Source organism: Candoia aspera, chromosome 7, assembly GCF_035149785.1.
Source record: "Candoia aspera isolate rCanAsp1 chromosome 7, rCanAsp1.hap2, whole genome shotgun sequence".
NCBI lineage: Eukaryota > Metazoa > Chordata > Lepidosauria > Squamata > Boidae > Candoia > Candoia aspera.
In genome coordinates, this window is record NC_086159.1 from 37,351,189 (window position 1) to 37,372,520 (window position 21,332).

A 21,332-nucleotide genomic window follows, 5' to 3' on the forward strand; every position below is an offset into this window, starting at 1 on the left:
ATTTTGCACCTAGGATAAATCACACAGAATTTCAAAATCCCCTTCCTAGCCACCGTAGGAGCCACTTGGATGATCAGCAGTTTCTTCTGGCAACAGTTTATGAATCCATGCTCCAGAATCCTGCTTTGAGAAAAAAAAGGAAGAGAAACTAAAAGTAGACAGAGAAACAGGTTGATTGTACAGGTACCAGATAAGGCAAAAAGCATTTTTATTGATCCAATACCTTAGCTAGCCCCAATATTAGTACATAGCTGCTGGGCCTGTAACCCACTAGAGATGTAAACTTTACTAATTTCAGCTTGTCTGGCAGTCTAATGCACTGTGGGAAAAGACAAAACAAAAATGGTGTATCCTGAGTGGCTGCTAGTCTATCATTCTGCTCTCTTCCAGGATAAGCTTCCTGTAAATGTATTTCAGCTTGTTCCATCGGTTAAGTGAAACTAAAGCATACAGAGTTGGGGTTGTCTGGTCTGAGAGAGCTTTCTAAGAGGCAAAGGTGAATATTTTACGAAGGAGGAATATGACTTTTGACTTGTTGCAATGGTGCACATATATTATACCATTTTTTACATGCTTTTATATGGCGTCCATGTAGATCATTTTTTCTGAGTTTATTTATTAAACAAGGAGCTTTGGGCAGTGGCAAAATAAAAACACAATACATTAAAAACATCAATTTAAAACAATAAACTGCATTGTTTTGGGGAGGGGTTGTGCCTTCAAGTCAGTGTTGACTCCTGGCAACTGCCTGGACAAGTCCCTGCAGATTTCAGAAGTGGCTTGCCATTGCCTCCTTCCCAGAGCTGAGAAAGAGTGACTGGCCCAAGGTCACCCAGCTGGCTTTGTGCCTAAAGAATTCAGGGTCTTTTGGTTTCTAGCCTGGTGCCTTAACCACTACACCAAACTGGTTCTCTAAACTGCATTGAGGCCCCAATAAAACTTATATCCATCCATCAAATACCCCATGCCAAGTCTATCAACATCCTGGCTCCAGTGCCTGGGGGAAAAGCCAGGTCTCTACCCCTTTCCTGAAAATTGACCTTGATTTGGAAATAAGAACTCTCTATCAGTTCTTCTCCCTCAACACGCCAAGTAAAAAAATAACAAAATAAATCCAAGTCTGAGGGAAGATAAACATGTGGTTCATAGATAGAATCATGAGGTAATTTTAAACCATGGCTGATATAAGGAATCACTTGCAGCAAAGCAGATTTTTCAGTCTCAGTTTCCCAACTGTTGTAGATTCCTTTTAAGAAGAAGCAAAGAGATGGTTGTCAGTTGAAAATGGTCTTTTTCAATGACATTTTAACAAACATCTCTAAAACTTCAGAAGATCTGTGGCTATTAAATGAGCCATAGGGGCCCACTGTATAGATTGTGGAGTATCACTTTTTGAAATGTGCATTAGTATATACAATGTATATTTGAAAAATATCTATCTCTCATTCTCTTTCTCTCTCTCTCCCTGTCTCAGAGCATTCATATTGATATTTGGGCTCAGGAAATAATTTCAGCCACTGTCTCTTGAGGCCCTATGGAACAGCCTTCCTCCTGTGATCTTAGAGGCATCTACCCATCTGACCTTCCAGAAGGACATGACGAGTTGGTTCTTCCCTCAAGCATTGGGTTAAGGTGAGAGTGCAGCCCAGTAGATGCATGAGGAAATGTTTGGAGCCCCATGAAGAGTAGTGTTGTTGATACTATTGTTTGCTTTTATGTTCTATTGTTATGCTGTGAGCTGCCCCGGGTTTTTGTATATAAGATGAGCGGCCATATAATCTTGTAATTAAATAAATACACAAGTGGATTCAAAATTTCTAGAGCAATTTAAAACTAGTTTAAAGTGGGATTATAAAAGATTGCTAGGGAGATAGCATCAAGCTGGATGCAAAAGAAAGATAGATGGTGGCAGCTGATGGTGAGGGAAAAATATACTGAGTTCATATTTGAATGTAAAATTAAATATTTTCACATATTTCTAACCAATATATGAACTAAAAGTTAGTTATGATTTGAAATTCACATTTCATTCCACATTTCATTAACACAAAATTGGGTGGGATGGCTAATAAATAAATCCACAAGTATAGGTGGAGATCTCAATAATGCATGTGAAAAATCTTAGTGTAATAGTTGATTGCAATATGGATATAAGTCAGCAATTGAAGGTGGGTGCAAAAAGGCAAATGACAAGTTAATTCCAAATCTTGGGAAGTTATAGTTCTACTTTGTCCTACTTTGGTCAGAACTCAGCTTAAGTACTGGGTCCAGTTCTAGGCACTGTACTTTAATTCAGTTCAGAGAAATTAGAACAGATTTAGATAACAAGGGCAACAAGGGTGATTAACGGACTATAAATAAGAGTTCCTTGGGCATATTTAGCATTGGGTGGGTATGGTTAGACATGAGAAGATTGTGGGAACATGAGAGAACACTTTTGAAATACTTGGAAGGAAGGCAGTTCAAGACTTGGGGATTCAAGCTTCCGGTAGGGAATGGTGGACTGAATGGCTGTGCTCGCGAGCTCAGTGGGCGGAGTTGACAATGAGGCAACTTTTTTCGGGTTCAGGCAGGTTCTCCTGAAGCCCAAAAATGTTCTCCAGATAAAGGAGAATACCTGGAATCATCCCATCTGTCCTCTGGATGGCTGCTTGCAGCCAGAAGATTGCAAACAGCATTTGTGTTTGACTGGTAAGGGCTAGCTGGGAGGTGGGGTGTCATCACTTTCCAAGCTGTGCTGTAGCCTTAAAGGGACACCAAGACCAGCCACTCCATTTCTAAACCACCAATCTGTATTTTTTTAAAAGTATATGTACCCCAAGAAAGGCTTTTTACAGTGAGGAGAGGCTGGTTTTTTTTGGTGCTTATCATTATTTTGGGGATTATTTTTTAATTTTTTTTAAAGTTTTGGATTTCATTTTCCTTCAAAATATAAAGGAGGATTGAGAGTAAACAATTGTCTTCCTGTTATTATTTTTGTACTAAATTTGAAGATATTAGCATTTTCCTACATGTTGAATTGGCTGATTTGAAACTTCAGCTTTCTGTTTTCACTTTTTCTTAGGAACTGTCTGCTTATCTCACTTTCATTTTGTGTAAAAACACTCTGGAACTTTTTCATAATTTCAACTTGCTGGTTAAACTCCTAGGGGGTGCCATAATCTACTGTGTGAGACATGGAGGATTTCAAACAGATTTTTTTCTGACTTCCACCAATATTTTAAACAGTTCTCTTCTGACTTCTATCAAGCTTTTATGCAAGATGTTCAGGACATTGTGGAAAATATGAGATCTAAAATGTGCCATCAGGTTGGGGATGTGGTGGATGAAATTGAGGAATTTATCAGCGATAGAAATTTTTCTTTTAAGAGCGACACTGGGATTTTTACTGAGATGCTGGATGAAGATTGGATACTGGAACTGGGGAAATTTAAGTGGGGGGAGATCAGCAAGCCACAAGTGAAACTGACTTTCTGGTGGAATGCCATGAAAAGAATCTGAAATTTTTGAGGGGGGCAGTTGACCTGTTTGATTCTTTCAAGAGAAAAGCTCTGTGTACATTGTGGGAATATGTAAATGCTCTGGTTTATTTTGAAGTGGGATACGGGTTAAAGAATATTTATCTGGTTTGTTTTAAGAATTTGATTAATGTTATCTGCTTTTAAAGATTTGGATTTATTGTTTCAAACTGTCTTTGTTTTTTGGGTTTATTAAGATCAAGAGTATTAAAACTGTTGTATTAGAGTTAAAGAATGTTTATCTGGTTTACTTTGTGGATTAGATTGATGTTATTTGCTTTTAAAGATTTGGATTTACTGTTTTTGTCATGAGTAAGGATGGCAAGCAGGGGGCTCCCATCCAGACTGTCAAGCGCATGCGTAACGCTGATGAATTGTTCAGCCATTCAAAGAGAAACAGATCGGGACCGCCTTAACCCTTGGGGGTTATATGTCTGGGTTTTTCCCACGCTTCTTCAGTTTGTTAGGATTCCTGTTAAGTACTAGCAATAAATATTAGAGACCAGTTCATTGTCTCAGTGTGTTTCCTGGTTGTTAGGACAGTTTTGAATTGTCTATTGGATTTATTAAGATTACTGAAACTGTTATATTATCAAGTATAACAGCAGACAACCTGTTTGCTTTTTAATTTGATTCTTATTACAGTAGACAGAAATGTATAGAATAGTGGTAGGAAGGGAATAATTAAATAAGTATTATCTTTTGGAGGGGAGAAAGATGATTCAGAGGTTTATATGAATTTTTTGCCTTTATTTTAATATAAAGGGGAGGAGTAACTGTACTGGGTGATTTTTACTATGTGCTAAAGTGGAATGATTTATAGAATAATCTGGTGGTTTGGTTTAATATAGAGTAAGAGATTGATTATGGAAATCTTTGTATATCCTTGCTGTTAAAAGTCAGAAACCACACCTTTTTGTAAATCTGAAAAATTTTTCCTCTTGTGTTTTCGTACCTTTTTAGTTCTTTTTTCTTTCTTTGTAGTTTTTGTTTTGTTTTGTTTTTATTCTTCTCTTGAAACTTAATAAAATTTATTTAAGAAAAGACTTGTGGATTCAGGTCCATTCAATTAACTTTTCAAGCACAGATGAGACGGATACTATATATGCCGGAGATTCTTTAGTTTGCATTCCTGCAGTCAGCAAGGGATTGGGCTCAGAGGCTTAGATGGGAAGAAAGGAATCACCTGAGATGAAGTATAGTATGTGAATTCCAGTGGTCAGCCAGATTAATGAAATATAATAGTATTAAAGGTTATAGAATTATAATGTTCTCTACAAGTATAATTGTAGTGAGTTTTTAAAGGAAGAATACTTTTGAAAATGAACAAATGTGGACTGAGAAGAGGAGCAAGATGGGCTTGAATTTTTTGAAAGGATAGATGCTTCTGTGCAAAGCATTTAAAAATATAAAAAACTCAAAATATTGAGTGACTGTGACACATAATGGGTGGTGTGTTTTTTAAAATGTACTCCTCCTGTGCTCATCAGGAAGCTGGCCATAAAGAATGGCCAGGTCCATATATAATGTAGGATGGCCATTAAAACACATAAGAGGATAGTGGTGCTAAAAAAAGAGTACATGATGAAAGGAGGACAGGGATGAGGAATGATTTTTTTTTTAAACAAATACCATTCCAACTTTTTTTTTTTAAAGGACTTTAATAATGATATTAGTTGTGTAGCTGCCAAATTAGTGTTTCTATTTATGCCCTTTCCAATCTCATTCCCTCACCTCCCAAAATCACTTGAGGTAGAAGATTTGGGAGCTGGGGGTAAAGCTCTTCTCCTCAAAGTGACTGGAAAAATGAAACCCTGCACCACTGGGTTTATTTAACTACATCTGCAACAGCAATAAAAGTAAAAGTGTATATGATCAGCAAGATCCTACCATAGGAATGAAAGTGATTGGGGTTTGATTTCATGGACAGAAAGAGGGGATGGGATATGTCCTCCTATTGGACAATCCAGCAGGGGATTGTCCAATAGAAGGATGTGGTAACCTGCTGACTGGACTGAATACCTTGCAAGCAGTTGCCAAAGTGTATCAGTTGGGACAGGACTTTCTTACGCGGGTGTAGAGTCCAGCAAGCGTGAGCACAAGACAGGAGCCACTTAAGAGGGCGGGGCATATAAGCCTCAAGGAAGCAGAATGCTTTTCTCTGCCACAGACCACTTTTCTTTTCTCCCCCCATCCCCCCCCATCTCTCTCATGCACTTTTATCTCCCACATATAAGCAACTTTCTCAGTTTTCTCCCAGCAACTCCCTTTATCAGTCATACACAGGAGTTTTGACCATCTTTCTTTAAACCAAGACTACCATATCTGAATTGTAAAAACCCAGACAACCAGTAGATGGCAGTCATGTTTCTTCAATGCTTTTCTTGTCACCTAGTGGATGCCTAAATGTTGGTAGCTTAGACAGAATAATCCTAACCTTCAAGATGCATCTTGTGAGGTGCCAGAGGAGACAGAAGCGGAACAGATAAAAAAAGGTGGACAAACCTAAATTTGTCAGAAAGTGGGTAGAAGGTAAACTTTTAAAAACCTGGACTGTCCAGAATAATTCTGGACATCTGGCCATCCTCCATAATATTATTTGTATGTTTTCATTTTTCAGTCCCAAGCGATTGCAAGATCAGTCTAAAAAGTCTAAAGAGAATGTACAAAGTAAATTAAAACTGTTATTCAATAAATATTCCTGCATTTTGATATTACAATTGCCATCATTTGTATTCTGTTCATGTGCTTCTGAGAGCTGATGAAATGTACGTGCTATTATGAACAAAAATAGCTCCACCATTAGCAAACTTTTACTTATCATTGAGCAAAAGTACATGAAGGAAAGAGTGTCTGCAGATAGTGGCTGCTTAATGGGCATATTCAAGGTTAGTTTTAATCAGAGTTATCACTTACAGTTCATAAGTGCATTGTTGTGACACAGATATCTTTGTCACTCTGTGTGAAGGTCTGTCTTTGAAAAGGAAGATGATAGGAACCATTACATTGTAGAAATACACCAACAACAGTGCGGTGTTTCTTCAGCAACATCCGTTTTGTTTTTGTTTTTGTTTTCATATTTGTAAAATTGAGGGAAAACTGTTATAATTGATGTGTGGATTTAAATATGGCATTCAAGTGGAGTAAGTAAGTTTTAAAATTATTTTAGATGAAGAAAAAGAAGCTTCCAATGCAGTTTTTCTGGACTGGCCTCTAATTCATAAGCAAAACAGTGCAATTGGCTTATTATATTGCATTTTCCACAAGAATTACCAGCTTGATTTCTCAATATCTAATAAGTGACACCTCTTTCACTCTTCCCCCACCAAGTGCAGAGTGCCTCTCTAGTTGTGGCCCCTAAACTATGAAACATAATCCCAAATGCCTTCTTTTAAACAATCCTTTATGAATATTTTAAAGCCCCTGAGAATTTTTTCATCTGCTCTTTAAGCAACTGATTTATTTATGTTGTTTACTGCTTTAATATAGGTTGTTGCTTATATTTTAGTTTGTAACCCCTCTTGAGGGTGTTATTATCATAGAAAGATTAGGCCTAAATCCTTGAATAAACCAGCAAGTGCTGATCTTAGACTAAGAGGCATCCACACCCACTGCAGGCATAGGGACAAAGTGAGTGGGAAAGAACACATAAATATTTTGGTGTTCATAACACCTCTTTGTGCTTATCAGGAGAGCAAAAATCTAACCCAGGGTAGCAGGGGTGTTACTTAGCTAGTTTGGGATGCTTTATACAAAACTGTTAATCTTTTTTATAAGTCCTAAGCAAAGGAGGGCTGTGATCCATTGTCTATCCCAGCCTGCAAGAGGAACTGGCAAAATCCAGACTCTGTTGCTGCTAAATATGGGATGCCTCTGTACTAGGGTCTGGTAGGATGTGGCAGGCAGCATGTTTAGAAGGACAAATTGACAGTGGTACAGACCCACCAATAGCAATATCAGCCCAGAAGCTCTGGGGACTAAGCACAAAGCAGGAAGCGTTCACATCACTCAGGGTGATAAAAGGGAAGAGGGGACCCTTGCTAGAAGCTAGCTCTTTCTTTTCTAAGTTAAATGGTTGCTTAATTTAGATAGCATCCCTGGACCAGGGATTACATGTGGCTAGGTGAATTGTCAAGTTCAACCAGTGATGCCCCCTCATCTGCACACCATTTAGTGATGATATTGATGGCAAATATCCCTGTAAGTCCAGCTCAACTCCCAGTGATTACATGGCATGTCCATGCCATTGACTTAGTGACAATACAGAAATGATATGCTAACCCTTTGGCCAAGATACTTATTGCTGTTGTGACTATCCGATACACATGTGTTGGATATTTTCTGTGATGTCACTTGGCACACAGCTTCCTTTTCATCAGGCTTTATTTGAAATGTCTAGTCAGTGTGTACTGTTTCAGAGTATAAGGATAGTGCTGATTTGACAACCAGCCCATTTTTATTACAAACTATAATAGAGTGTAAAGAGCCAGCATTGTATATTTCTCATTCTATTGCCCTGGATTTTAAAATTTCTTTTTCTTCAAATACTCTTTGAAAGCAATGTTCTCCCCATGTAGTATTGATAGACAGGTATACATAGAAGTGAAATGGAGGCTAGAAGAGTTTCAAACACCTGTTTAATCATCACTGGACAGAACATTTCACTACTGATCTTAGTCACAGACTTGAGGAACATAAGGGATTAAATCCAATTAGAATGGATAATAATAATAATAATAATAATAATAACTTACTTAACTTATATGCTGCCTGACTCCCAATGACTCTGGGTGGCTTACAACAATCAAACAAAGAAATTACAATAAAATCAATAAAAGATAAAGATGGCAAGATCTGTATGGTTAAAATATTGGATTTGGATTGGGAAAACCCAGGTTCAAATCCCACTTGACCATGAATGACTTTGGGCCAATAACTCCCTTTCAGCTCTATCTTTCTCATAAGGGTATTGTACTGGGCATAAAATGAAGAGAGGACCCCCTCCCCCATCATCTAGAACAACTCTAGAAAATTGTAATGTATAAATAAATTAGTGAAATATCTACATCAATTAGGCAGATGCCATCAAGCTGAATTAAGCCTCTAGTGGTTGCATGGATAAATGCTTACCAACTTGTCCTCTCTTGGGCTCTAATTCAAAGTTCTTTAAAACACATTCCAATAATCTTTTTGATCCCTTTTATCTACCTTTTCTGTTGTCTTTTCCTTCTATTTACCTCAAATTTGCCAAACTGCATCATGGTTTCTCCTCCATCATCTCCTAGAAACTATGTGAGTTTCTATTTCCTGGCTCAAGGAAACAGGAATCCCCTTAGTCAAAAATAGATTGATTCGTCCATGATACTCCTAGGATTCCATGATACTCCTAGGAATCATATCCAAATCTGTAATTTAAAGGTGTTTATCTTCTTTCTCTTGCTCTTTTTCATAGTCCAGCTTTTATATCTATACATTTCTACCTGAAAAGACCATTGCTTTACCTACACTGATCTTCAGAAATGTTCTTTTCCCTGATCTAAGTTTAATGTTGCCTTCCTCTGTAGGATTACTATTCTCTCTTCTTCCAGCACATCTATTCTTGAACCATTTGAGAAAAAAACCCAAACCTTTCTGCCACCTTGGTTTCTTCACTGTCAAGTAAGTTCAACAAGCATGCTGGCTGGCATCACATTTGTCTTCTTAATATTTAACGTTAACTCTGATGCCCCTTTTCCTTTTTTACTTGGATAATGAGCTCTTCTATGTCTATCTGGGGGGACATCGTGAAAGCGGCTTCCCCCAGAGGGTCAGACATGACTTGGTGCTTGCACAGGGGACCTTTCACCTTCATGTCTATTTTACTTTTCAGCTAAGAAATTTGTGCTGTCTGCATATATGTCATGAGTACTGATGGCGAGCAGGAGGGGGCCTCTATCCAGGGGGGAAAATGCATGCGTAGTACTGAGGAATTAAGCAGCCATTCAAAGAGACACAGATCAGACCCGCCTTAACTTTTGGGGTTTATCTGTCTGGGTTTTCCCACACTTCTTCAGTTTGTTAGGATTCTGTCTTATGTAGCAGTAATAAACACTAGAGACCTACTCCTCGTCTCAGCGTGATTCCTGACTGTTAGGACAATATCTCTGGTTCTGTGGAAAACATTAATTTTAGGGAAGTCTAAAATCACATTGTACAAGGTAAGATATTATGTGGCTGCATAACGAAACTAACTGTCCTCCACCTACAGCATTATATTAGATGTACCTCACTCTTATCAATCCTTCAGTCTTGGTTATAAGGCCTGGTTCCAACTACATAAAATGAAAGTTGAGCTGAAATTTCTCAGGAGACATTTTTCTAAGAAAATTTCTATAAAAAAGCAACTTTATATATTTTCCTATGTAATTTCCACCTTTTAAAAAAATGTAGCTTCCATTCTATCCCCAGTCCTCAATCTTTGATAATGCCCTGGAATTCTGGGGTATCTAAAAAAAACCAAAGGGGAAAAAAAAAGATAAAGATGCATTCCAGTTGGGTTCTACTCCTTGTGACTGTCCATATGTTTTTTTCTGAGAACTAGTTTCCCCTATACTTCATTCAGATTTTTTTTTTACTTCCCAGGTATTTCTTGTGATCTCTCATCCAAATATCAAGTCCAACCTTGCTTAGCTTTAGAGTATGGGGAAGGTGTGGCACTGCCATTGCTAATAGTGAAGATTTTTCTTCTTCCTAAAGAAAATTTCTCTCTCCAACTTCACCAAAATGGTGAAATGACATTCCTTGCTGTAATCCTAAAGCATCATATCGTCTTTGGTTTAGTTTTGACATCTGTGCAGAATTCTTCATGACACAAGAATAGTTTGTGATTCCTTTTTCCTTCTACTACATATTATAGTAAAAGAGAAAACAGTGCTGCAGTCATATTACTTGGTCAAAGTATATGCCAAAGCTTTGGCTTTTTATTACAGGGTTAGTTTTTACAAACAATATTGTGCCCATAAATTAGATCAAATGCTCCCGCCAATATCTTTTCTCACACTGCAGAAATGGGAAACCTGTGGCCCTCTGTTCGTTCCCATAGTTGCTTGCTGTTGTTTTTGCTGGCTGTGGTTGCTGGGAGTTCTAAACTAGCAAGTTCTTGGGGACCACAAATTCCCCAGCTCTACCATAAATCATTGTTCCTGCATTAACCTTGTTCAAGCACACAGAACGGTTAAATTCGTGTCTGGCTTGTAGGCTGCAATATCCTGAATATCCCCAAACTCAACAGTTCAACAACTGATTTTGTCATATTGAGCAAACAGATCTACATGTATTTGCATGAGCATGAGAATTCTGTGCTGTATTAGGGACTGATTGTTTCCTTGATCACAGAGACAGTGAAGTAAAGTCAGTGTGAGTAGAATTCCTACTTGTGAATTAGAATTCCTAATTCCTACAATAAAATTAAGAATTGGTGGTATAGGATCATCATAGGCATCTGCTGTTCCTTATACAACTTTAAATAATACCATGTTTGGCCTAAACAGCTGTTTGAGAATTCTTTCTATTATTAATCTGTAAAAAGTCTCTAGTTTTAGCAATATATAATTGTAGATGCCTTACTTAAATTTATAAAGAAGACCTGTGTGGGCTTTCTAAACCCTTAATGCCTTCACTTCCATTTATTTGGATGAAAATCTGTGGTGGTATGGAAGATCTTTCTTTGTGCACAGCCAATCAGAGAAGTGGAAAATGCTCTTAAAGCAAATGGGGAGAACGGATGTGGTTTAGTCTAAACAGGATTTATTTAAGGTTTAAGCAGACTTTTCTCCCTTGGGGAATTAAGCTGCCATTTAAATGTTTATTTCTAAATATTTTACACATCACTAAAATCACTTTCAGATGACTTAAACATATGCATGGTATTATTGTTTATGCTTTCTGTCATCTCATACATTTTTATTCAGCTGTTCTTTATTTTGAAACCTCTTTGATGTCTCTTGATTTAGGACTTGCCAAAATGGGAAATCTTAATCAAGGCAGCCACTACTTCAGAAGAGGGTTTTTTGGCATTCAATCAGAGATTTATTTCTTTTTAAGAATAAAGGCGGGTAAATAAATATAAATGCTGATTTCAGCTGTAGTATCATTTGATCTTTCCACAATTGCACTAATTTATATATACTGTATGTACTTTGATAGATTCACTTCATAGAAATTCTCAGCTGTTTTGTTAGAATTCTTGCTCTTACATGCTACTACGTAAGGGCTATGCTGCAATATTTTGCAGGCTTTAGCTTGCAGAAGATGAAAAGTGCGAACTTTTCCACAGTAGGCAGGAAGATTGGAAAGATACTTCTCAAAGTGACCCCATTTGGATTTTTCTACCATACTCAACCTTATGCCTTTTGATATTTTTGTTTAACATAAACAAATAGTTAATGGAACTATTTTTGTTTATCATGACCATCCTCTGTAAAAAAGTTTGAATTTAATTAAAACTCCTTTGTTGCATTGTTCACTCTAACATTACTTCTGACTACAGCAAATCTCACAAGATTTGGATAATATAGTAAATATATTTGTGCAAAGAAAGATATTCTTTATGAAAATTTATAATCTACATTTTTCCTTCCATTTTCCCTCTCACAGTAATAAGATTTCAATCTGGCACCTTGGATTTCTGAACCCCAGTTAAATGTAATCTCCCAGCCCTGCCCCATCCCATGAGAATGATTGACTGGGAAGTTCATATGGGAAGTTCCTTGTATTGACTGTGGAAAACATTCTGTCAGAAGCTTACTGTATGCCATTATTCCTTTGGAAAAGATTAAGCTATATATCTAAAAAAATCTGTGAAAAAGTGTTCTTCTTTCAGATTTTCTGATGTTTTGCAGAAAACACCCAGAGTCACTTCCATAGTGAGATGCATGGTATATAAATTTGATGAATGAATGAATGAATAAAGTATCTTTACCACTGCATATTAGAAGAGCTTTATGTGGATCATACTGCTGTATAAAGGAACTCTGAGTAAACAAATATCACCAAAGTTTGGTGCAGCTTCATTTATTTAATAAACAAAGCCATCCATTTTCATCATTGGTCTTGCTACAACATTTCTATGACATTTAGGGTTGGACTCTAACTTTAAAAACATTGACTTTGTTCTTCATTCATTCTCTTGTAGTCTGTTTTCTAATGTTTTAGATCATTACTTGCACTACAATCCATTTGTGCTTCATCTTCAGCTGATGGACAGATAATCTGGTATTTTTCTGTAGAATTCTGATGCAAAACCAAATTCATGCTTCCTTCATTGATAGCAAGTTATCCACATCCTGAGGTAGCAAAGAATCTCATAACCATTTTTATCTATCCATAAAACATTCCTCTAAGAGTTTGGATTTTCTGGTTACATTTTGGCAAATTTGGATTGAGCATCAAAGTTCTTCCTAGTATTATCTCCCATAAATTCCATTTTTACCCAGTGTTTTTCTGGTGATGGAAACTGATAGGCCTCAATGCCTTTGGTATAGAGGTCTTCAGAAACTTCTATTCATAATGCGCTTCTAGAATCTGTGTGGTGAGAACTTCACTGTGATGATGGAAAACAAAGTTTAGGATATTTATGTAAGGCATTCTGGCCTAAATAAGACCTTATTGTTCAATGAAGTATTTACACTACTAGTCCTAATTATCCCTTTAATTCAATTAATGAGGGGCAAATTATTTTTTTCACATTGGCACATCACAGGTTGGATGACTTTATGAATTAAATGAAGGAAGCACTACACTTTGGTGTTATTTCTTCAGTTGGATTCTCTGTATACATCAAAAGGACCAACTTGAAGCTCTGATAACATTCAGTGGCAAATATATGTGAAAATCTGACAGACTATTTTTTTACAACTACTGTATATATTCAAGTAGCTGTTCTTACTATTTTTTTTTGACAGTTTCGCTGTATATCCATTGTTTCAGAAACTCTGTTCTTATTTTAAAGATTCATAGCTGGAATAATCAGTTCATCATGACTAGATTATCAATTTAAGTTAGAATTACATTGGTTATACCTGAGACTGCAGCATGAAACATGATTCAGACCCCTTTCTGTTTCATTTCTGATGATAGGAATTATGTTTTGACAGAGCGTACTGATTGACAGTTGCAGCATTGGAAGAAAAAGTTGAGAGACAAAAACGGATAGGCAAAGTTATCTTGGGTACATTACTTAATTGTGCCTATATGTGTACACATACATTCATGTATATAATTTGCTACTTCACCTACTATGACTGTAATTATGGGTGCTGCAAGTTTTAAGAATAGTGCCATCCCTGCAGTAGGTAATGGAAAAGAGCAAATAAGTGATTCAAACAGATCTAATATGTTAGATCTTTTCCACATCGGTGTCTCCAATCATGGGAAGCAAATACGTATCTGTATAGCTAGCCCTCTTCCCGAGTAAGGGAAAAAAGCTAGTTGATTTTTTCTTGCCAATACTCCCATACTCCATTTTATTCTTTGTTCTAAATACAAAATGGTCTATGAGTGGGGATAGGAAGAGAGCATTGAATGATCCAGGAAATGGATCATTATATTCATAAAAACCTGGATCATTTTTATGGATAGAGAAGCTGTATAGTTGATGACTCATAGGGACATGAATGAATGTGGGGCTAATAAAGTGCTCCAGAGCTGCTTCAGTCCACTCATGTAGAAAGGTATTAACAATGAGGAATTTTAATAGACTGGGTATCAGTTTAGAATGTTATTATGAGTTTCTATTTTTCATGTTTTTCACAATCAGTTACCATTCACATCAGTAAGATTTATGGAGCCATTAATCTTCTTTGGAACTCAAGAATTTCCTAAGCAATGTACAATTTTTGTATGTATGTATGCATTAATTACAAGTTTGGATTTGGGTCATGAAAAAGGCCAACTTTTTTCTCACATTAACCTGACCATCTACGATCCTTCCTAAAATTTCGCTTGTGCCTCTGATTCTGGATTCTAGGGTCAGGTGGGTGGCTAACAGGGAGTGGGTCTCTTCTATGCTGACATCCCAGTTATGGAACATTGTTCATGCCCTTTGTTGAGCTGACATCATTGATATTAAGTGATGTCCATCTTCTTTCTTAACCCCTTAATAATATTTGGTGTGAGAGAACTGCCTCAGGTGGCAGATTTGGAGGCTGCTGTAGTTGTGCTATACTGACTGTGCAGTAGAAAGTATCTGTCCTCAGGTTTGTTGAAGAACAAGGGGATTTTATATGCAGCATTGGAGAGGGGCATCGTTTTATCCTTTACTTAGCCCTGCCTCGATTGTATTTATTTATTATCTCTCACTAGCTTTTTGTTACTTGATCCTGCTGTTTTTGAGTTATAGTTTTACTGATGTTTATGTTTTTCACTTAAGAACATTGCACTGAAATATTGGTGTAGAAATGCCATCAGTGAATAAATAAACAGCACATATAAAGTTTACAAGCAACTAATACAAAAGAGGTTCTTAGCATTTTAAGAACCCAAGAGGTTGTTTTGACAAAAATGAATTGGTAGACCTTCTAATTTCAGAGATAGGTGTGAGGTTTCTCAGAGCAGGTCATAACATACTGTGAAGCATGACCAGTCTTCATCTCACAGGTTACATCTTTATGTCACATTTCTGAACATACATAGGTCTGCAGCTCCCCTTTTTTATCCCCTGGGACAAAAAAAGCAGCCCTTATGTTTGAAAGCTCTGTAAAAAAATTAAAAGTATCTGACACAAGAAAACTTACATTTTTTATCTCATGCTGAGAGGACTAGGTCAGACCCTGACTCATGTAGTTATTTCATAGATGAGGCATTTGATAACATCTAAAAGGTCATTTGGGATGTTATAGTTAATACGAGATGAAGCTTCAGAAAATAATTTAAAAGATTATGTTAACTTTCTTTGTTTCAAAGAATACATTAGAGCAAATACCTTTGTTAGCTCTTACCTCATTAGTTTATCCAGCACCACAGAATGCTCTTAGCTAGATAAGGGGGTAAAGTAAATACTTATGAAATTCCTAGTCATTAATCTCTCTCTCTCTCTCTCTCTCACTGCCTGTAGAAAAGGATAAGTCTACTCTGCCTTCCAGTCAGTGTCTGGAAGATAAGGATAATAATGCCAAATCCTCAGTTCTCATGATGGTGGAAGGAGCATCTACATTATTTAAGCACACACAGTGAGTGAGATGGATAGATCTTTTAATTTCCACATTTTTGATCTTATGAATATCCCATAAGATTGTTAAAAATAAACTACAATATCCTAGAAGAAAGGGAGCTATTTTTAACCTCCCTTTTCACTGAGTAGGTTGAACAGTTTGCTTGCCTCATCAGAGACCTTCTGTCATATTGACAGTAGTATGGCTTTTTTCTACTTCTGTTCTGTCAAATTTGCTTTTGAGAAGGAAGAAACCTCCAAAATATCCATGGGGGCTGGCTCTTTGAATTGGAAGTTGACCAAAATTTGTTCCAAAACATTGAAAACTATAATCTCTTATTAAATGGAAAGTTCAGCTGCTGGTTCATGAAACAGCCCATGGATATATTCTTTTGCCTTTAGGCCAACATTTTTCAACCTGAGATTTCAGACCATGTGCAGTCTCTGAAAGCCTTGGATATGGAGCCGAGAGACTTCCAAACATTGATACCAAATAATTACTTTTAGTGTAATAGAAGTATTTTCAGTATGTCTGGACATCACATATACCTCCTGGTTAGTAGGATGTTGCTGTGCAACAATAAATTGGCTTGCAAGGTAATTGCAAGAGATACCTTTTTTGTGAATTCCTGAGTCCCAGTGAGTTGACAGCATTGGGGTGAGAAAGCATCATTCTTGTCGCCCTGCCTATAAAATCTTGTGCTTTTATAAAATGGAAAACATGTTTCAATGCATAATGTCTTTCAGAGCCAGCTTGCTTATGAAATGTAGAACATTTTAGCTCAATACTTCAGGAGGGGTGGTGACAGAATTACTTCAAGAAATGTTTCTTTTTTATTATGTTATATATATTCCCAATAAAAGTGCGCATATTTGTAGACTCAAATGTATAGCATTTTTAGAGCAGCAATTTTGTTCAGCCTCTCTAATGGCTTTATCTGACAAATTCTCCTTTATCATCTCTCTACAAGTATTTTTCTGTAAAGGAATTGTACTTGTATTGGCTGAGTATATACTAAAATTGGAAAGGGAATTTATATCAGCTCATAATGTGTTACTGTTTTCTTGGATTTCTTTTAAAAATCAGTTTTTAAAATGTCTTATTCAAACGCACACACACTGAAGAATAAACATATTAATGACAAATGCTTCATTGAAGCTTACAGAAATTCAAAGCCTACAAATCCTACTATTCCATGAAAGCTAAAAGAGTGAATAATATTCAATGTCACTCTCTGGATATATAAAATACAATTTGAGTTTCTGCTAACAGATTTGTTAGGTCTCCGTGGACACTTTTCTTAGTGAAAAAACTAACTTAGGAATGGGTGGAATCCCAAAGTTTGATTTGAGTTACTAATACAGTGCTTATTTTGTGGGGGGAAAGGCTCAACGGAAAAGCCACATCAATATATCATAATTTGTGGGAAGATTGGAGCTACTAGAAAACAATATGTATCTGGCAGGAGTACAAACAATCAAAAAGATGCAGTCGTTGATTAGGACCAACCCAAAATGGGTGGATGAGAGCACAGATGCACTCTATAATTAATTCATGAAAAACAGCAGACAATTCCAACCCTGTAGGAAAGAAATAAGTTTGTTGCATTTGATGAAAGAGATACTCAAAGGATCGTAAAGAACTCCCAAGCATTTGTGTATGTATGCAGGAGAATGTGACAAATGTTCAATAAGCAATTTATTAATGCAGAGATGGGGTGGGAAGAGGGAATTGGCTTTTTATCCTGTCAAACAGCTTAACATAAACTTTGCCTTGCCTTCAGGATTTTGCCTTTGCTTCTCTATCTCCATTTATAGTATACAAGCTGAAACAGAAAATAATGCTACAGCTTATCTACAAGTCTTTACCATGTTACTTTCTTATGATTATAATCTTCAGTGCATGAAACAGGGAATCCCATTGAATTCAGCAGGACATTACTGAGAAACCAACCTTGGATCATCCTTTAAATAATATTACACAACACTACCCTTATTACGGGAGGGAGTTGCTTTCTTTCAATGACTATGCAGAGTGGAAAAATTTTACAAAGCAAGTGATAGGAAGAGAGGAAGGGAGGAAGGTTTCAGCCTCCTTTCTCTGCTCTATCAGTGGTGACCTCAATTGAGAACAGGCTCATGTGCTTAGGATAGTTGCATAAACAAAGAAAAACAAACCTTAGTGTCATGATCACCGTTGCGATGCTTGGGACATCGCAACGGCTCGCATGACAATGCAGGGAAATAGGTCCCAGGCGGATTAAGGGAAAAGGCAACTAGGTAACAAAAGAGAGCAACAGGTGCTGGCAACAAAGTATCAACTCTAGCTGGAGGCACGGAAGAGAAAGATACAATGTTGCAAAGAAGGTAATTGACAAGACCAAACCACGAGGCTCACCCGAGCTGTCAAAGAGATTACAAACCTGATCGCCCGGCAATGAACCATCACCGGCCAAGGAAGCAATCAAGGAAACGCCCGGAGCACAGGAGAGGCTCCACGACCCCTCACCTACCGAAGACAGAACCGATGGGGCTTGGGGGCGCACCCAGAGTAAGAAGGGGTGGGGCGCTGACCAGCGAGGGCTATTTAAATCCCGTTCTGGCGTGCTCCACTCACTCTCAGCTTTCTTAAAGGGCACGCATACTGTTACTCAAATAAAACCAGAACCTAAGCCTACACTAGTGTCTGTGTTTTTACTGGGTAGCAGGCAGAGCTTGACATAAAGCTGAGAGTCACCAAACCAAAGTCGCCAAGCTCCACTGGACGAAAATTTTCCGCAGGAGAGATCAACTGGCGAAAACGGAACCGGGGACAGTAATGGAGCCAGCACTTTGCACCAGTGGCGTGAAGGATGGCCCGCAAGAGGCAGAGGCGACCCGACAGCTGCTGGAGGCGGCGCACCCAAAATGGGACATGGACACCCTCCCTGCCCACACCGCACCCCAGTTCCAGACCTGGAGCTCCAACCCAGATGGGAGAGCCCTGACAGAAGACAAAGTCGGGGACCAACAACTCCTCACATGGGCTGGTGGAGCAGGACCCTGGATGGGAACACCCTACTCCACCTGGAGGCTCCGCTACCCCCAAACGCCCGAGCAGGAAGGTGCAAGACTACAGACCGAACAGCATCCGGCAGCACCGACGTCGGACGACCAGGGCATGCCAGACAGGGTCACGGCCCTGGAAGCCAGGGTACGAGACCTGGAACACCTGCTCCAGTCCCCGACATTGGCAGACCAGGGCACGCCAGACAAGGTCACAGCCCTGGAAGCCAAGGTACGAGACCTGGAACATATGCTCCAGTCCCTGGCAACGATTGTAGGCGAGCGCTCCAAGACTGAGGTGGCACAGGGGGTAAGAGGGGATCGAGGCACCATACCCACCCTGCCAACAACCCCGAGCGGAAGGGGCCAAGCACGAGACTCTGTCGCAGGGCTTCGTGGCCCCAGGCCAGTGGGAGCCATCCCTCACCACCCACAGGTAAGGGTCCCGCAAATTGGGAGGTTTGCCAAAGACTTCCCCGTACAATTTGACGGGGACCCTATGAAACTGTCATTCCTTCTCATGAATGTGAGGGACTACATGGCCCAATATGGCCATTACTTCAGCACAGAAGCAGCCAAAATCTCAGCAGTGGCCACCAAGCTCCAAGGCAGGGCTGCGGACTGGTACGTGCAGATGTCCGAGTCCTGGGCCCCAGCCTTGGCCAATTTCCACGACTTCCTAGCCAAGCTGAAGCATTACTTTGAGGAACCCCTGGAGAAAGAAAGGGCCAAGTGCACACTTCAAGCGCTTCGCCAGGGAAGAAAAACGGTGGCTGACTACGCCTTCGAGTTCAAGGTCCTCGCAGGCAAAATCACGGAATGGTCTGAGGCCACCCTGATCGACATGTTCAAGCGTGGCCTCAACCAGGAGGTACTACAATGGGCACTCTACAGGGACGACCCAGCCTCCCTTCACGGGTGGATCTGCCTAGCCGGAAAAGCGGAGCACGCTCAGCGCACGTTCCTGCTTGCAACCGCAGATGACAAAGTCCCTCCCAGCACAAGAGGGCCAGTCCCACAGTCGGGCCAAACCTGGCACGCAGACCAACAACGGAGGCTTGCTCGCGGGCAATGTACCAGGTGTGGGAAGATGGGCCACCAAGCGGCGGACTGTTTCAAGAACAGGACAATGGATCGCCCGCTCAGACCAACACCGAAGATGCCACACAAGCCATCTAACCTCCCCAGACGTCTGACAGGAGCGTTAGCAACCCCAGACAAGGACGCGGACATGGATGCCTACCTCGCAGGGGACGCGATCGACACCCAAGAACAGCCGGTGGAAAACGCCCCCCACCTGCTCTAAGCAAAGCTGCTGGGCAGGTGGTGAAGAAGGGGCGCAACAACCCCAGGGTGAGTGACAATTGCTCCATCCTGGCAGGGACAATTAAACTCTCTTATGGCCCTAAAGCCATCGTGGTCAAGGCTCTGGTGGACTCTGGATGCTCCAGAAATCTGATCCACCCAGACATTGTCGCTGCATTAAAACTGCCCTGCTCCCCCCTCCCTAAACGGTTGGCATTCCAACAACTTGATGGCTCTAGAGTGGGGGGGGGGACCGGCCACCCAGAGGACTGGAAAGGTCACCCTGACAATAGGCACCCACAAGGAATCCATAGACTTTGTGGTAACCCAGGTGGGGAAACCTATAGTAGTGCTGGGGATCCCCTGGCTACCACGCCACAACCCACACATAGATTGGAGGACACGCTCCATCAAGTTCAAAGACGGGGTCTACCAGGCACCGACACCGGACAAACCATCTGCTCTGACGGTGGGGAGGCCAGAGGTCGTCGACCAAACCCACGACTCCCCCCCCAGAAGGACTGCCAGAGCAATATGTGGACTTTGCAGATGTCTTCAGAGAAGAGGAGGCGGACCAATTACCCCCCCACCGCAAGACGGACTGCACAGTTGAACTGCTCCCAGACGTCCCATTACCCAAGCCCAAGATCTACCCCATGACCCAGAGAGAATTAGTGGTGCTGCGGGAATTCTTGGACAAAAACCTCTCCAGGGGCTACATAGAACCAGTGAACTTGCCGGTTGGAGCACCCGTCCTATTTCGTGAAAAGAAGGATGGCACCCTGAGACTATGCACTGATTACCGCGGATTAAATTCCGCTTCCCTATCCAACAAATACCCCCTACCCCTCGTAAAGGACATGCTGGCACACTTGTCAAAGGGAAGGGTGTTTTCCAAACTCGACCTCCGCGAGGCGTATTACAGAATCCGCATCAGGGAGGGGGATGAGTGGAAAACAGTGTTGAACTGCCCCTTGGGCTCCTTCCAATACAAGGTACTGCCATTCAGTCTTGCGGGGGCCCTGGGGGTCTTCATGCAACTCATCAACGAGGTACTGCATGAACACCTATTCAAGGGCGTACTGGTTTACCTGGATGATGTCCTCATCTACACGAGGACACAGAGGGAACACGAGAGGTTAGTGAGGCAAGTTCTCACCAAGCTCTGGAAAGCCAAACTCTACGCTAAGCTGTCCAAGTGCGAATTCCACAAGTCGCGCTTGGACTACTTAGGGTACAGAATCTCTGACAAAGGCGTAGAGATGGACCCCGCGAAG